We start from the raw sequence: 15704 nt of genomic DNA, 5'->3' as shown, positions 1-15704 counted from the left end.
CTGCATTAGACCAACATAACCACTGCACTCATCTATTTGTTTCAAGGTTTGGGACAGTGATAACAAAAAGAGGCTGAACAGTTTGTCCAGATTTTTGAAAGTCCATTGAAAAACCAAGAGTAGACAGTGACACTTCTACTCTGGAAGAATGGGGGGCCTGTTCCAGCAATATTGGAGAACACAGCCTTGCCCTGCAGAAGCGGTAAAGGTGGGAATATATCATCAGGCCTGGCAGGTGTGCACACACCTTTCCTCCTGTGGGCTTTGCTTGGAGGTGGGGTGGTGAGTTGTGAGCTGTCTTGCTGTTCAAATGCATCCATTTTATTCTGTAAATCTGTTCATGTCCAGCGCCATTTTTGTGATGTGGCATCTCAGAGTTCCAGAGGCAGCTGTTAAACATAGTTTTGGGGGATGGTGCAATCTTATGACAAACTAGACAGACTCCCTAGTATTTTCTTCAACTATTGAAGACAAAGGGCTACATTTACAGGGCTGGAGATACATAAAAATAATAATTAAATTTTCTTCCATCTCTAATTTCACCTTTGGAAAGTGGCAACTTATATACTTTCTGCTCCAGGCGATAACATGATTCTGCTTACTGCTACTACTCTCTGGATTGGAAGAATAGAATTTAGATAAAATGCTCCAGATTATTCTTTCAAATCTGGATGAACCTTTTATTCTACCCTCTCTTTTCTTCTTTTCTACTATTCTATACAGTACTGGAGTCTTCAGGAAACAACACAAATCAGAATTTTATGGAACCAATATATTCTAACTGACTTATTTTTAGCTTCAACTTTTAATCTTCTGTTGAAATTCCATGTTCCTGAAGTTTCTTTACCAAAAATGACTTTTCTTATGGATCACCTATTTCTAAAGCACCATCAAGCTTAATCTTTTCCAGCTTTCTTAATGGAAATTTACTGGGCAGGGAGATTGTAATTAAGGAGTAAGTGGGAAGATGGTGTTCTAGAGTTGGGAAATCAGGTGCTGCCTGATAGGGCTGGGCTGAAACAGAAGAAGTATGTTAAATGCAGATTTAGCAGCCTATTAAGCCCTACTGAAATCTGCTTCAAGCATCTATATAAAGAGGAAACAATCTTTGGCCAAGGTGCACTTCCAAATTAATACCAAGATTCACCTGGGAACAGAAAATACTTATAAAGCACTATGCCTGATAATCCCAGTTCTCAGGGAACATCTAGATGTGGGGCTGAGATGTAAATATATCAATCAGTAAACAGTACCATGTGATTTTATACACAGTTGAATACAATGAGTAAAATTATGTTAGATGATATTGCACAGTCAACAAATGCATTGAAGGCACAGGATAGCTTACTACTTTGATTTGTAGTCTTTATCAAACGTTTTATTTTGTTCATATATGGAAGCAAACAGGATTGTTCACTCATTACTTTCATTTCTTATAAATGCTTTCATTTCTTACTATTATCATCTATAGTTAGACCTTGGCAGACTCTGGTAACATGAGGATTTCCTTTTGGCCCAAGTTAAGCACAGAAGAACGACTGAATTGCTCTTGTAAGAGACCAAAGAGTATTTGCCCAATTAAGATGACAGAATGTAAAGAGTACTAACCTTTTCTGCTAATGCAGTAATAAAAGCAAAAATTGGAGACATTTCCTGCAGTTTTTTTTTTTTTTGGTTATGTTAGATTTTGAGGGAGAAAGTGTTTTAATAGCATTGATCTTAGAAACTCTTTTCTCAGGCACAAATGGTATTGATGTCTCCAAAAGGTTAATTTTCCCTTAAACACAAGGTTATTCTTTTCACTCTCTGAGGTGCAGTTGCTTAACTTTTCTTCCCTGGAAGTTCTGACTGCCCACTATGAGTTAGCTGCTCTGCATTCCAAGAAGCACATCTTAGAGGAACCCACAATCTTGGAAAAGAAACAAAGGCATTTCCATGGAACCTCATGTGGTAGAATGCAATAGAATTCCTATATCCCAGAATGAGAAAATAAATGCTAATTTTCTCCCAGGGGCATCAATCAGATGCTGAGACTGAACCCTGACTTTGATGTATTTCTGTTGATGACTTACTCTGGGAGATGTCCCTTCCTATTTGACCTTGATTCATGGCAGCTGTTGGAACAGTATACACTTACGGCATATTTATCTGATTCAGCATTCATGTGCTGCTTTTGATATGGCCAAATCAGTGCTGCAACAATCAACATGAGTAGTATTACTAGTAATGTTATCCAAACCAATAGATATAGGAATGGAAATGTAGAGGAGTTTTTAGGACTTTGTCTCACAGTTATTGTTTTAGAGAGAATTGTGTTTCTCTTTTAAAATTCAGAAACCTCAGTAAGGGTGATTCTTGCCTACCTGTAAACTAAAACCTTGGATTTGGGAATCCTACTTCCTTCTTGCTAATTGCTCACATGAAATTATGACCACTCAGCTTGCCTTCCAGGGTCATTTCATGGAAGGTAAAACCTGAAGAAAAGATTGTACCTTTAAGATCTAATTAAAACAGGGCACATGTACTCCATTCATGGTAATACGGCCTAGATAGTGGGATATCAATGAATATGGGAAGCAAAACAGAACACAACAAAATAAAATGAGACAACTAAATTTAAAAATCAGAAAAAGGTGACAGAGAGGTTGTAGTTGATCAGAACAGTGTCTGGATTTTTTTTTTTCATGTTTCAGATTCATTATTTCTTGATAAGTCCATGTCTGTATGAAACTGGGTCCAGAGTTGGCATTAAGGGAATTCAGGATCAGATCAGAAGTGTGTCCTGGGGGGCTAAGATGTGTATGGAGACTTAACATGTTTTGGTTTCTGGGTTTCAGTTCTGACCCAGATGGAATTTTGGTAAGACACATAAATATTGTACTAATCTTCTAGTGCATAAAATTGGTTTTAAGTATATTCATTTGGTAAGTAAAGTGTATGATCATCAAACATCCATTAGTTTTTCAAGATTAATGTAGCATGTCCCAGCTATGTTTTAGATTATATGCTAGGCATTGGTGTTCTAAAAGTGCACCCAGTAATTTATAGTCTTTTCACTGGAACAGACACTGAGCTAAAAATTGTGCTCTAGTGTCTGAAGCCCCGTGCCTCTTATAGATACCCATGGTTAACAACATTTCATCATTCCCCAGGGTAGTCTTCAGAGAGGAAGTCATCCTGGAAGGCAATTTGGAGCATCCACAGGAAAGAATGTTGTGGGTAGGGGGGAACAATATGTGGAAAGAAGTAGTAGAATGGAAGGCCCTCACATCTTCAGTGTTAGTATGTTAACTGTGTAAGGAGAGCACAGGAAATAGGAAGTTGTGATGACTCTGGAAGACTAGGCCTGGTGTGACATTCTGTAGCTTCTGAGATGATAGATACCCATTGCAGAATCTCTGCCCCCCCCCCGCCATTGCTGACATACAAGCAGAGAAGGAATCTCATGTCTTAATTGCATGGAAGAAAGTAAAGCTACGGGAATTCTTATGAGTGGTGATATCCTACTTACAAACTCATCTGAGTTTCCAGGAAGCTTCTGTGACGTGAAATAAAGTATTTTACAATCTGAAGAGATGAACATTTTTGTAAGGGGCAGTTGGAGGAAACATTCCACCACCAAATGAGGGACTGGAAATGTCCTTTATCTTTCTTCAGAAATTGGATTTAAAGTCAATGAACTCATTTGGGTATGAGAATAAGGTGTCAGGAAAGGAGTGAGAGCTTGGAATTTCCCTTAATGTTGACACTCAGAGGAGAAATGAGATCTTTTAAAGAGGTTTTTGGCATTTTCTCTTGCCATATTCTAACAGAGAAACAGAGATAACAGAAAAAAAATAAGCTGCTCTTAATTATCAAAGGCTATTTGAAGACAGTTCACATGAGGCCAAAAGAAAAAAGGAATGTGATCTGTAATCTTTCTACCTGAGAAATAGCTTCACTTATTTGGATCATGGTTGTAGAAGAAGCTCAGCCAAGTGGAGAAGGAAGTGATTATCAACAGGCATGGTTCTGGATTCCTTAACCACAACAAAAAAGAAATTGTAAGATGAACTCCAGAGATCTGTACATTCCTTTAGGTTATAGTTCATCTTTCTAAATCTCAAACCCACAAACTGTATAGGATAGAGTTTAGGAATTAAAAGCCCATTTTGTCATTAGTTTATTGATAGAGGATCATAATTCCATCTCCTTTTTTTATGAGATGATAATACTTAGAATGTCACACTGCCAAAGATGGGGATTGGCAGTCTTATTTCCCAAATTGTCAGTGAAAAGAATGAGAAGAGTTAGAGAAAGTAGCAATATGAATCCCATTATTTAATCCCTACCTTATTGCAGAGGCAAACATCAACCACATAAGCCATATGTGTGTGTGAGTGTAATATTCTCTCCCAAATGAACATTAAATACTTAAAGGCAGATAAGGCATCAGGAGTATAAATTGAGACTTGGTTTTACTTTTATTTTTATCTTAGTTTAGTGATTTTTAAAAAATCAAGTGTAACAATTATATTAGTATGAAATAGCAAATGTTTATTGAATTACTGTGCTTAGCAAAAATATTGAAAAGTTCCTACTTTCAGGGTTCATTAAATTATCAGGCTGTTCTTGACATTAAAAATCTCCTAATTTATTTAGCTTAAGATATAATTCACATGATTCAAATGAGAACAGGAGAAATCTGTCCTGGGCAAATGAGAGAGGCAGGATATTTGAGGAGAAAGCCTAGCACTGAGTAGTGATTGCTCCTGGGAAAAATAAATAAGAGTGTCATACAGACTTTTTCATGGCATGTGGGTTCTGCTTAATTTGATCTCTTCAGGAGGAAGAACAAATGTTTTCCTTTGAGCAATTTGTTACATATTCCTTCAAAATTAATGGAAATAATTTGATTATTCAGTACTGTATATTGCTGAAACCAAAGAATGTGGTATCATGGAGGAGGGAAATTGTCAAGGACTCAAAGTCGATATTAGTTTAAATTTTTTCCATTATTAATACTTTGCCAGCACTGTGAAGCATTCCTAATCCTACAGCACTGTGTCCACACCTGGTCACAACACATTACTTTCTAGCCTTTGTTGTCACTGTCTTTGCCACCTGTTATATTGTAGAGATTCTTGAAGGCTGTGCTTGGGGCTTCTTCTTTATATTTCCTTAGTGACAATGCCTATGATGCAAAAGGCAAATAGCAAATTTTTATGGAATTTAAAATGGAAAACTCCTCTAGACTAGAGCATGAAGTGTTGGGTTTTATTGAATTCTTCTTGTTTTTTAAGTGGCAGCAAGAAAGGAATTCTTTTACTGTTGACAAATCCAACATGATCTGCTATCTGAAATAATGTTCCCTGCCAAGGGCAGGTGGTCCAGAGGGCCTGGAATGGAATCAGATAAAATAGAAGATCTGAGGATCATGACATGATGGGAAGTAGTCCCTGGGAAGTGATTGGTCAGGAATGCAAAGGAGAGCAATACAAGGAGGATGCCTAAGGCCAAGGAGACCAGCCTAGATGGAAATAGTGGCTTTGCCCATGCATCTTTGATTGTGACACTAACCAGTTGACTTTTTAGTAAGTTCAGAGTTAATTATATCCCTTCTAGTTGCTCTTTAGAGAAAGTATAGTAGGGAAACTACAAATGGTTTTAAATGACTTACCTCTACCATGTTACTTTTGATCTTTGTAACAGTCTTGGAAGGGAGATAAGGCAGTTAAATAGCTACAGAAATTGGGTAAGTAAACTTATGAGAAAATGAGAATTTGGAAAAAGGAGTGATTAAACCAATGCTGAATGGGGGCATAGGGTACGTTTGTGGAGATGAAAGCTTTTACCTGGACCTTGAAGGAAATGCATGGTTTAAGCAGATGTACATGTGAAGGGGACAAAATCTCAGGTGAAGCAAGCTATGTGAGTAATGACTCAGAAGTGGAAAATCATGGGATATATTTAGAATGAAACCATTAATCAAGTTGGATGTGAATATAGGGTGGTTGATGGTAAGGGCTATGGATTTAGGGTACAGAAGTAGAATTTTGGCTGTAATCTTAGGCCTTATGATGACCAGATGATAAAATTTGAGCTGTTGCCTCTCCATCCCTGCGTCTCCTTTCACAGACCCTAGCCTCAACAATACTGAGCATCTTCTTTCTCACTCTAGGTCTTTGGGACCTAGACCATGGCCCTAAGATCCTCCCCATTTTCTGCGATCATCACACATGTACTTCCTGGCTCAGACCTATTACCTGGATAATCATTATTTCCTAGAAATTGTTTCTTCTGGAAACCCTTTTAGATGACTGAGGTATCTCTGCTGCTTGATTATCACAGCACTTGAACTCACTGCTTTGTAATTTCCTGTTTTTCTATATTGTTATTTAGGCTACTGAGCATGCTCTTTGAGGTCAGAGACCACATCTATGTTGTTCACTATTGTTTCCCCAGCACTTGGTGCTTTGCCTGCAAATAAAAGATGCTTGTATTGAATACAGCCTTTGTATACCTTCTCATATTTCTTTCATCACCTTCTTCTTCCTCTTTGTTGATGCTCTACAAGCATGAGGTTGCCAGCACACTTCAAATTTGGATAAAACACCATGTAGTGGTACAGGGGATCTCGCTTCCTCATTAGTGGCTGATGGGCTGGCTGCTACAACCTAGAAGATACAGCCTGGAAGTGTAGGAGGCTTATCTCTTTGTGGGTGATTCTTGACCAGTCAGAAACAAGATTTAGAAGGGAGGCAGTGCACATATATATTATTCCCATGTGCAGTTTCTTTTTGCAGACCTTTCAGAAAAATCCTGTATGCCAAGTTCAGATATCATGGGTGATGTGCTGTATATCTGTGCGGTTTGATGGGAAAGGGTAGCCAACACAATTACACATCAAAATAGTTTTGCCTCATGTTTTCCTCGCTTCCCTCTGACCGTTTCCTCACCATTACTGACCTGGCCTTGCACCTCCCAAATAAACTACCAACACCTAAATTCTAATCTTAAGCTCTGCTTTCTAGAGGATTCCAACTACAACCAAAATCAATGAATATATATTGAAGAAATGAATGGGAGACACTTTGTTTAAGAATTTATTGCAGTGGTCCATGAGACACAATATAGGCATGAAGTACGGCAGAAGCTGTAAACAACAACTCTTCTTTCTCTTCCCCCTTAATTTTCCTTCTCTCTTCTTTCTCCTCTCACTCATTTTTCTTTCACTTCTTCTTTATATACATTTCCTCTTGCTCATCATCCAATTTTTCCATTTCTTCACATTTCTCCTCCTCTTCTTTTTCTTTTTTCTTTTGTCATTTGGTATATATTTTGAATGCAAGAACAGTTTCAGTGATTGTGGCAGACTTCACAGTAGTCATCACATTGCCTGGAGCGCAATAGATGTTTCTCAAAAAAATGAATATAAACCCCTGCATGAAGTATATCTTAACATTTGGTTTTAGGCCTTTTTTTTTTCACTTTGGGCCAATTTTTTCTGCATTTCAGTTGTTCACATACACCTGCACTTCATTAATGAACAGTTAAGTTCACTTTTTCAGAGTAGAAGATTGTATTTGGAAAAACATGCCCAGACTAGTACATTTACAATATTTAGTTGAGTGTCTCACTCAACTTTATTTTGTCAGCTGTACTAAATTTTTCTCGAATGCCAAGCCAAGAGGTAATGAGGTTTCTCTTGGCAGTGCAATTTCTGAAACAAAACTATTCTTTCCAAATCTATTTCTACAGCCTTGTTGAAACATGTGGATTCATTGGCAAGTAGTATATAGAATAAATATCTACTTATTGCCCAAACCTTCTTGCAGGAAAATCTCACTACTTTCTCACCAATTTGTTATAGTATATAGTACTTTTCATGGTTTGCTTTATTTTTTCTTTAACTTATTGTTTGGAAATAATTATAGATTCACAGAAGTTGGAAGGATAGTACAGTGAGAGCTCATATACCCTCCACCTAGTTTTCTTGGTGATTACATCTTACATAATTACAGTACAATATTTAAAAAACAATTTTAAAAAAATAGTACCAGGGCTGGGAATTGAACCTGGGGCCTTGTATGTGGGAAGCCAGTGCTCAAACCACTGAGCCACATCAGCAACCCAACAGTATTTTTTAAGAACAGTTGTATTCACACACCATATAATCCATTCAAAATGTACAATCAGTGCCTCTAGATATAATGACAGAGTCATACATTTATCACAGCAGTCAGAATAAGAACATTCTAATTGCTCCAAAGAGAAAAATCACATACCCCATACACTCCCATTATTGATACTTGGCATTGGTATAGTACCTCTGGTCTAATTGATAAAAGAATAATTACAGTCTCACTGTTAATTATAGTCTATAGTTTGCATTAGGTTTTTTCTCACATACTACCCTATTATTAACTGTAATATTGGTGTACATTTGTTCTAGTGCATGGAAGAATACTCTTGTATTTGTACAATTAACCACAATCATCCTCTACAACAGGCTTCACTATGTTAAATAGTCCCCTGGTTTATCCTCTAGCTTTTCTTCCAGTGATATTCATGGCTCTACACTTCCCCTTTAAACCACAACTACACCCATTTTTTGGTCCTGGCTCTTAAATTTAGGTCTTTGATCCATTTTGAATTAATTTTTATATAAGGTATAAGATATAGGGGTCCTTTTTTAGTCTTTTGGTATGGCTGTCCGGTTCTCCCAGTACCATTTGTTGAAGAAACAAATGGTTTAGTAGAATTGTCAAAAACCATTGAGTATATATGTGAGGGTCTATTTCTGAACTCTCAATTCAATTCTATTAATCAATATATCCACATGATTTAGTTTTAAACTCCTCATCACATTCTGTTCTCAAGACAGAATAGTCACTTAGTAAGACCTCTATGTCTTTCGGAGTTGTTAAATTACTCTTCGTATCTTCTGGCCATTTTCTCATGCATACTGAAGAAGGTATTGATTCCTATATCAAGAGAAAAGTTGGAATACAGTTGGATTTTGATGCAACTTTTAATTCCCAGATTCTGTGATTCTCCATCTGGGGTAATTAGTTTTGTTCTTTTAAGATATGCTTTTCTATGACTTTAATTGTATTTGGACTCTTGATGAAACTTTACATAAGCTTTAATATTTCTATGCTTGGAGTTCAGTACTGGACACAGCTATTTATATTTTAATAGTCTGGGCATTTGGAATTCACTGTTTCCTCTTCATTATCCTTCCCACCCCCATATCAAATTCTTCTCCAGTGTTCCACAATTCAGGGAATTTTCTCTCTCTCTCTCTGCTCTGGCTGGAAACCTGGGAAATGGCCTTGATATTTCATTGCCATTCATCCCCCTGCCCACTTTCAATCTGTCACCAAATCCTAATTCTACTTCAAAATGTATATTTTATTTTTTGTTTATTTATTTCCATCTGTAGCGGGTTGAATGTTAGCCCTCCAAAAGTTATAGCCATGTCTCAGAAACTGTGAATGTGACCTTAATTGGAAAAAAGTGTCTTGCAAATGTAATCATCCTAAGGATCTCGAGGTGAAGTCACTCTGGATTATCCAGTTGAACCCTAAATCTATGACCAGTATCCTTATAAGAGATAAAAGAGGACAAGAAAGGGAAGAAAGCCATATGAAGATGGAGGCCAAGATTAGAGTTACACAACTACAGTATAATGTCACTTAATGAATATTAGTTACTGCTATTTTTCTCCTTCACATTTCTGCCAAAGCAACCTTAAGAAAGCTTTTCGAGTGTATCATTCCCATGCAAAATGACTTCACTGACTTCCCATACTTAAAAAAAAATTTTATTTTAATATCAGTGTTACAAGTTATTCAAGATAATAACTATAATACAAGATAATACAAGATAATAACTATAATAACAATAAATATGCTGTAGTACATGGTTACACACACACACACCTTCTTATTTTTGTTCATTCCTCAGTCTTGAAGGATTTGGGATGATGTCTTCTTCGGGCTGAGAGGAAACTTAGATATTATTAGGCAGAGGAAAGGAACTGTTTTGCTTGCTGTTGAAGATACTCCTTGGTTTTGGGATGGAACTGATCCATCATCATCATTTTGTTAGTTGTCCAGGGCAAGCCCACAGAACTGGAGAGTAGGAGTTGGCTGCAAATCTTCTGGATTTCAGGGCTCAACCAGCATATGAACAATCTGAAGATTTAAGTCTCTGAGAAATGTATTTCACAGATACCTTGAAAATTATAGGTTCAAGTAAGTCTTAGAAGAATCATGATGAGGGAAATTATAAGTGAGTATAACTATGTTATATTGGAGAGATAGATTTTCATATATTCCTAGATAGGACCTGCCAAGGGGGTTGCCTATGGCATCCAGATGGCCATAGATCCCTCAGGAGAACTCTTGTTTGAGGTTTTTTTTTTACTGTGGCAGTTTGTGAAATTTGCATGAGACCTGCATAAGCATATCCTCTAGAATGACATCCACCATGAAATCTCTTAGCCATAGCTTTTATTTAATATTTCCCTGTTTTGGTCTGGTTTGTTCTCCAGATGCATTTCTTATTGATGCTTAGAAATAATCCCTTGGTGCCAGGGAGGCTCATCCTGGATACACTTCTGTCTTGATGATAGCATAACTTTGTATCATTTGGTATCAGAGAGCAGGAGGATTTAGACTATAACTTAAACACCTTGGCTGAGAATTGATGTACTTCTTACATTCCACTGAGAACTAATCATTTGGCCCAGTCTCATTCTTTAAGAGTGAAGAGTGCAGAGGTCCATATAACCTAGTAATTAAGATTTATGCTCTGAAGTAGGGCTTGCTGGATTTGAATACCAGCTCTCCCATTTCCCAGCTATATGATATTGGCAAGTCACAAAGCCTCTTTAGGCTTCCAGTTTTATTATCAGTAGAATGACACTTAAGTAGAGATGTCAGGATTAAATGAGATGCCCCATATTTAAAGGGGGAAAATCATAGTGTAGTGGCTGACATAAATACTCAATAAGCACAGTGTTCTTTTAGAGTCAATATCTTCTAGGGAACAATTGATTATTCATTTGACAATAGCAATGCTCTAGGAGTTCTCTATCTGTGGTGTGTGTTCAGAGTCTCACAGATCTGGGGCCTGAGATGTAGGAATTTGGTATAGCGGCATCCCGTTCAAAGCATACCATTTGATTCTAAGGCAAGGAATCCATAGACCATGACTTAAGAAGCCTTCTGTTGCCACATTTTTACATAGAGAAAGTGTGAATGTAAACATTTTGAAATGGGTGTAATTGAACATGTACCCCAAATTCTGACTTAAAAAATTTCTAAGGGCTGCTTCGTTGTTTAAATGAAGTGGACAGAAATTCCTAGAATACAATTAGTAAGAATTTCTTAGAACAAAAATAGTAAGGAGAGTTGAGACACAGAATTTCCAAGGAAATTGTCAAAGGCATTGTAGGAAGAACTGTTCATAACCTCAAGTGTCAACTGGCACATATCAAGAACTGTAAAGGTCTGCAGATCCAAGATGGCATTGAAATAGCTCAGGCAGCACACAGCTCTTTTGCAAAACAGGGGAGAAGGTTAGAAGTGGTCCAAGGGAGTCGCTTTGGGGACCAGGGAAGTGCTGCATGCCTTGTCCAGGAGGGACTGGAGACACAGAGATGGGGAGGCCAAAGAGAAAACCATGAGTTGATACTCCTGCAGCTGGAAACACCTCCCATCCCAACCTCACTCCTCCACCCCCAGGCAAACAACCTCAGTAAAACCTGCAGCTGAGTGGCCCATGGAGAGGGGAAAGGACAGATTCATCAGTGGAGTGGGGAAAGGACAGATTCACTGCCAGGAAGAGGAATGGTGTGGACGAGGGCTGATTGTGGTTTCTCTATGGTGAATGTAACTACCATAATTTACTAGGTCAGAAGAGATAGTGGAATTTGAAGGATTCCTCTCCATGGAAGGGTTTACCAAGGAGTACTGTTTACTGGCCAGCTGGGAAAGTGAAGGAAGACAGACTGGTTTCTCCAGATTCTTTCCCAGGCATGGTAGACCTGGTCCAGCCCCATTAGCAGTACATTGCTACAGTTTTAACTATTTAAACAGGGCAATATTAAAGTTTTAGAAAAAATTAAACTAAAAATCAAAGAAGAGCTGTGAAATAAAACCACTAGGAAAAGTGGAGGAATTGATAAACAGAGCAAAATTACCAACATAAGCAGATGCCTAGGTATCAACGAAAGATAAGTAAGAAACAGGAAAATATGGACCAGTCAAAGGAACAGGCCAACAATCTAGATGAGACTCAGGATTTAAGACAACTAATATAAATGATGTGTAAACAAACCTCCTTCATCAATTTAGGGAAATGAAGGAACATAATGGCTAAACAGATAAAGGATACTAAGGTGAGATTGTATGAGCATAAAGAACAACTTGAAAGCCTGCAAAAAAAAATATAGAAAACTATAAAACATTGCTAAAAGTAACCATTAATGATCTAAATACATGGAAAGATATTCTCTGTTCATGGGTTGGAAGGCTAAATATCATTAAGATGAAAATGCTAACCAAACTGATCTACAGATTTAATGTAATCCTGATAAAAATTCCAATATTCTCCCTTGTAGAATTGGAAAGGCCAATTATCAAATTTATCTGGAAGGATAAGATCCCCCAGATAATAAAAAATATCTTTAAAAAGAAGAATGAATTTGGAGGACTCTCGCTTCCAGACATAAAAGCACAGTTATCTAGCTACAGTGGTAAAATCAGCATGATATTGATATAAAGATGGACACATTAACCAATGGAATAAAATTGAGAGTTCAGAAATAGACCCTCATATATATGATCAAGTGATTTTTGACAATGCTCTCAAATCCACTCAGCTGGGTCAGAAGAGTCTATTAAAAATGGTGCTGGGAAAACTGAGTATATCGAAAAGAAAGAGGACCCTTATTTCACACCTTATACAAAAATTTATTTAAAATGGATCAAGGTCCTGAATATAAAAACTAGAACCTAAAAATTCTTGGAAGAAAATATAGGGAAACAACGTTAAGATATTGTGGTTGTTGGTGGTTTCTTGGACCTTGTACCTGAAAGCATGAGCAACAAAAGAAAAAACAGTATATGGGACTGCCTCAAAATCAAATACTTTTGTCCTTCAAAACACTTTGTCAAGAAAAATAAAAGGCAATCTATTCAATGGGAAAAAATTTTGGAAACCATATATTTGATAAGGGATTGATGTTATATTAAGAGATCATAGAACTTACTGACAAAATGACAAGTAACCCCATTAAAAAATGGGCAAGAGAATTGAACATTTTTCTAAAGTGGAAATACAGATGGCCAAAAGAAGTATCAAAAGATGTTCAACATCACTAGCTATTAGGGATATGCAGATCAAAACAATGAGATATCATCTCACACCAAACAGAATGACCATTAATAAAAGAAGAGAAAACTTCAAGTGCTGGACAGGATGTGGAGAAATAGAAACAGTCCTTCACTGTTGTTGGGAGTGAAAATGGTACAACCTCTGTGGAAGATGATCTGGCAGTTCCTCTGGAAACCAAACATAGAACTGCCACATGATCCAGTAATTATGGTGCTAGGAATATATGCAGAAGAACTGAAAGCAAGGATGCAAACAGATATTTGCACACTGATAGTCATAGTGGCATTATTTGCAATTGCCAAAAGATGGAAACAACCTAAGTGTTCATCAACTGATGAATGGATAACAAAATTTGTTATATTCATACAATGGAATATTATTAAAATGTAAGAAGAAATCAATTGGGGAAGCACATGAAGACATGGAGGAACCTTGAGGATATTATATTAAGTGAAATAACAGACACAAAAGGACTAATATTTTATGGTCTCACTGATAAGAACTAAATACAGTGAGTATACTTATGGAGTTGGACTATGAAGTGTAGGCTGGTGGGAGATGGAATATGGGATGAGAAGGGAGAGAAGATGCTGAGTGTATGTAGAAAGCTTAATAAGGTCAAACAAATATGTGGTAATGGTTGGAACTTATGGTAACACATTATAATGAATGTGAGAAACACTGTTGATTTATGGATATGATTGTGGCTAAAATGAGAAGTTTAGAAAGATGAATTGTTAGTTGGAGAACAGCTGGAACATAATATTGAGAATGTATAACAATGATTTTGGAAGGAGTTGAAGATTGTGGTTAATATGAATACAGGAATGTTCTGTTTCAATGTGGTGACACAAGGGAAAATGTAACTAATGTAATTTATGGACTATAGTTAACAGGAACATTTTAATTTTTTTTGTAGTAAAAGCAAAATTGGTATACTAATTCTAAAGGTAAAAAAAGCATATGGGGTTTGGTTTTGTGAGATACGAATATGATTAAGCATTTTTTCCTCTTGATTTTTTTCATTAATAAGGAGACCTTGACAATGTCATTTAACTAATTTGTGTTCATCTATGTATCTTTCTGGACACTAGAGGAACTTCTGAGGTAGCAGTTGAAATTAGATGAGATAAAAATGCCTGAAAAAGAACTTTTAAGGAGTAATGTTACCGTAAGTTATTGAGCTGCCTTTTACTGTTTTTTTATGTTTGTGAATTTGAAATAAAGATGTTAATTGAAAAGAGAAAACTGTAACAGTTCTAAAGATAGCACCCTGTTTTTTGAAAGTACAGTAGCTAAACACATTTTGGGAGATGTGTTCTCTTTCCCTGAATTAAACAGATTGTTAGGTATTGAGCTATGGAGGTAAACGATCCTCTAATAATCTATGAGAAGAATTTAAAATAGAAAGGTAAATGTGTAATAGATTGGATTCTCCTGAAGAAACTATTGATATATGAAATTTAAAATGATTCTTCCAAATCCTTGGCTTGTAGACATGATAGACTAGAAATTCTATACCAGAAAGTTAAGAATTTGCATCAATAGATGAGTCATCGTCAATTTATCTAAGGATACTTTAAAAATATTTCTGAGAATTATATAAAGGAAGTATAATGGAATATGTATGATCTTAGGATATTAAAAACTATTATTTCATAATATTTATAAGGTGAAATGCTTAGAGAAATAAAATATAGTTTTCTATTATTGTTCTTACAGTAATTTTTGTTGCTCTAGCTTTCTGAAACCCTGAGGAAAAGTTGTTCAAATAACATTATTTTCTGTAACACTGCTTTCTCTTTAGGACCTATTTCACTTATTCTCTGCCACCCCATTTGATAATTAATACCCTCTAGATGTCTCATGGGTTTGGAATTTTAAAGCAAAGGCTCAATATGCCAAGTTATTCCAATCCTTTAAGAGAAAGGAATATGAATTTTTACCTACAGCAGGCGCAGCATAAATTCTGTTATAGGTAACACATTTGGATAGCTAATAATAATTTAAATAAGACTTTCATTATGGAAATTTTCAAGTGTACATAAAGTAAAAATAATAGTTATTATTTTTATAAAATGTCGTTAAATAGGAAGAAATACTGAACTGGAGATTAGGTGGGCTGAATTATAATTCTGTCTCTATCACTGATAATGATACTTGCCTTAGATGGGTATGTTACTCAATTTTGGCTTCAATTTATCTCTTTCTTAAGTGGAAATAATAGAATATATTCATTTTCATCTCATAGATATATTAAACACACATGGAAAATATAGATATAAAAACTAGTTATATTTTGAAAAAAACTGTTT

The 15704-nt window shown here is 36.3% G+C and overlaps 1 protein-coding gene across 2 annotated transcripts in view; it reads left to right on the top strand.

Annotated features, from left to right (window-relative positions):
- Positions 1–15704, top strand: part of THSD7B (thrombospondin type 1 domain containing 7B) — an 882043-nt gene that overhangs the window by 351832 nt on the left and 514507 nt on the right. The window lies entirely within an intron of this gene.

This window comes from Dasypus novemcinctus, chromosome 7, assembly GCF_030445035.2.
Source record: "Dasypus novemcinctus isolate mDasNov1 chromosome 7, mDasNov1.1.hap2, whole genome shotgun sequence".
Taxonomy (NCBI): Eukaryota; Metazoa; Chordata; class Mammalia; order Cingulata; family Dasypodidae; genus Dasypus; species Dasypus novemcinctus.
Note: the sequence above shows the minus strand (reverse complement) of the source record. Positions and strands in the feature narration are given on the sequence as shown.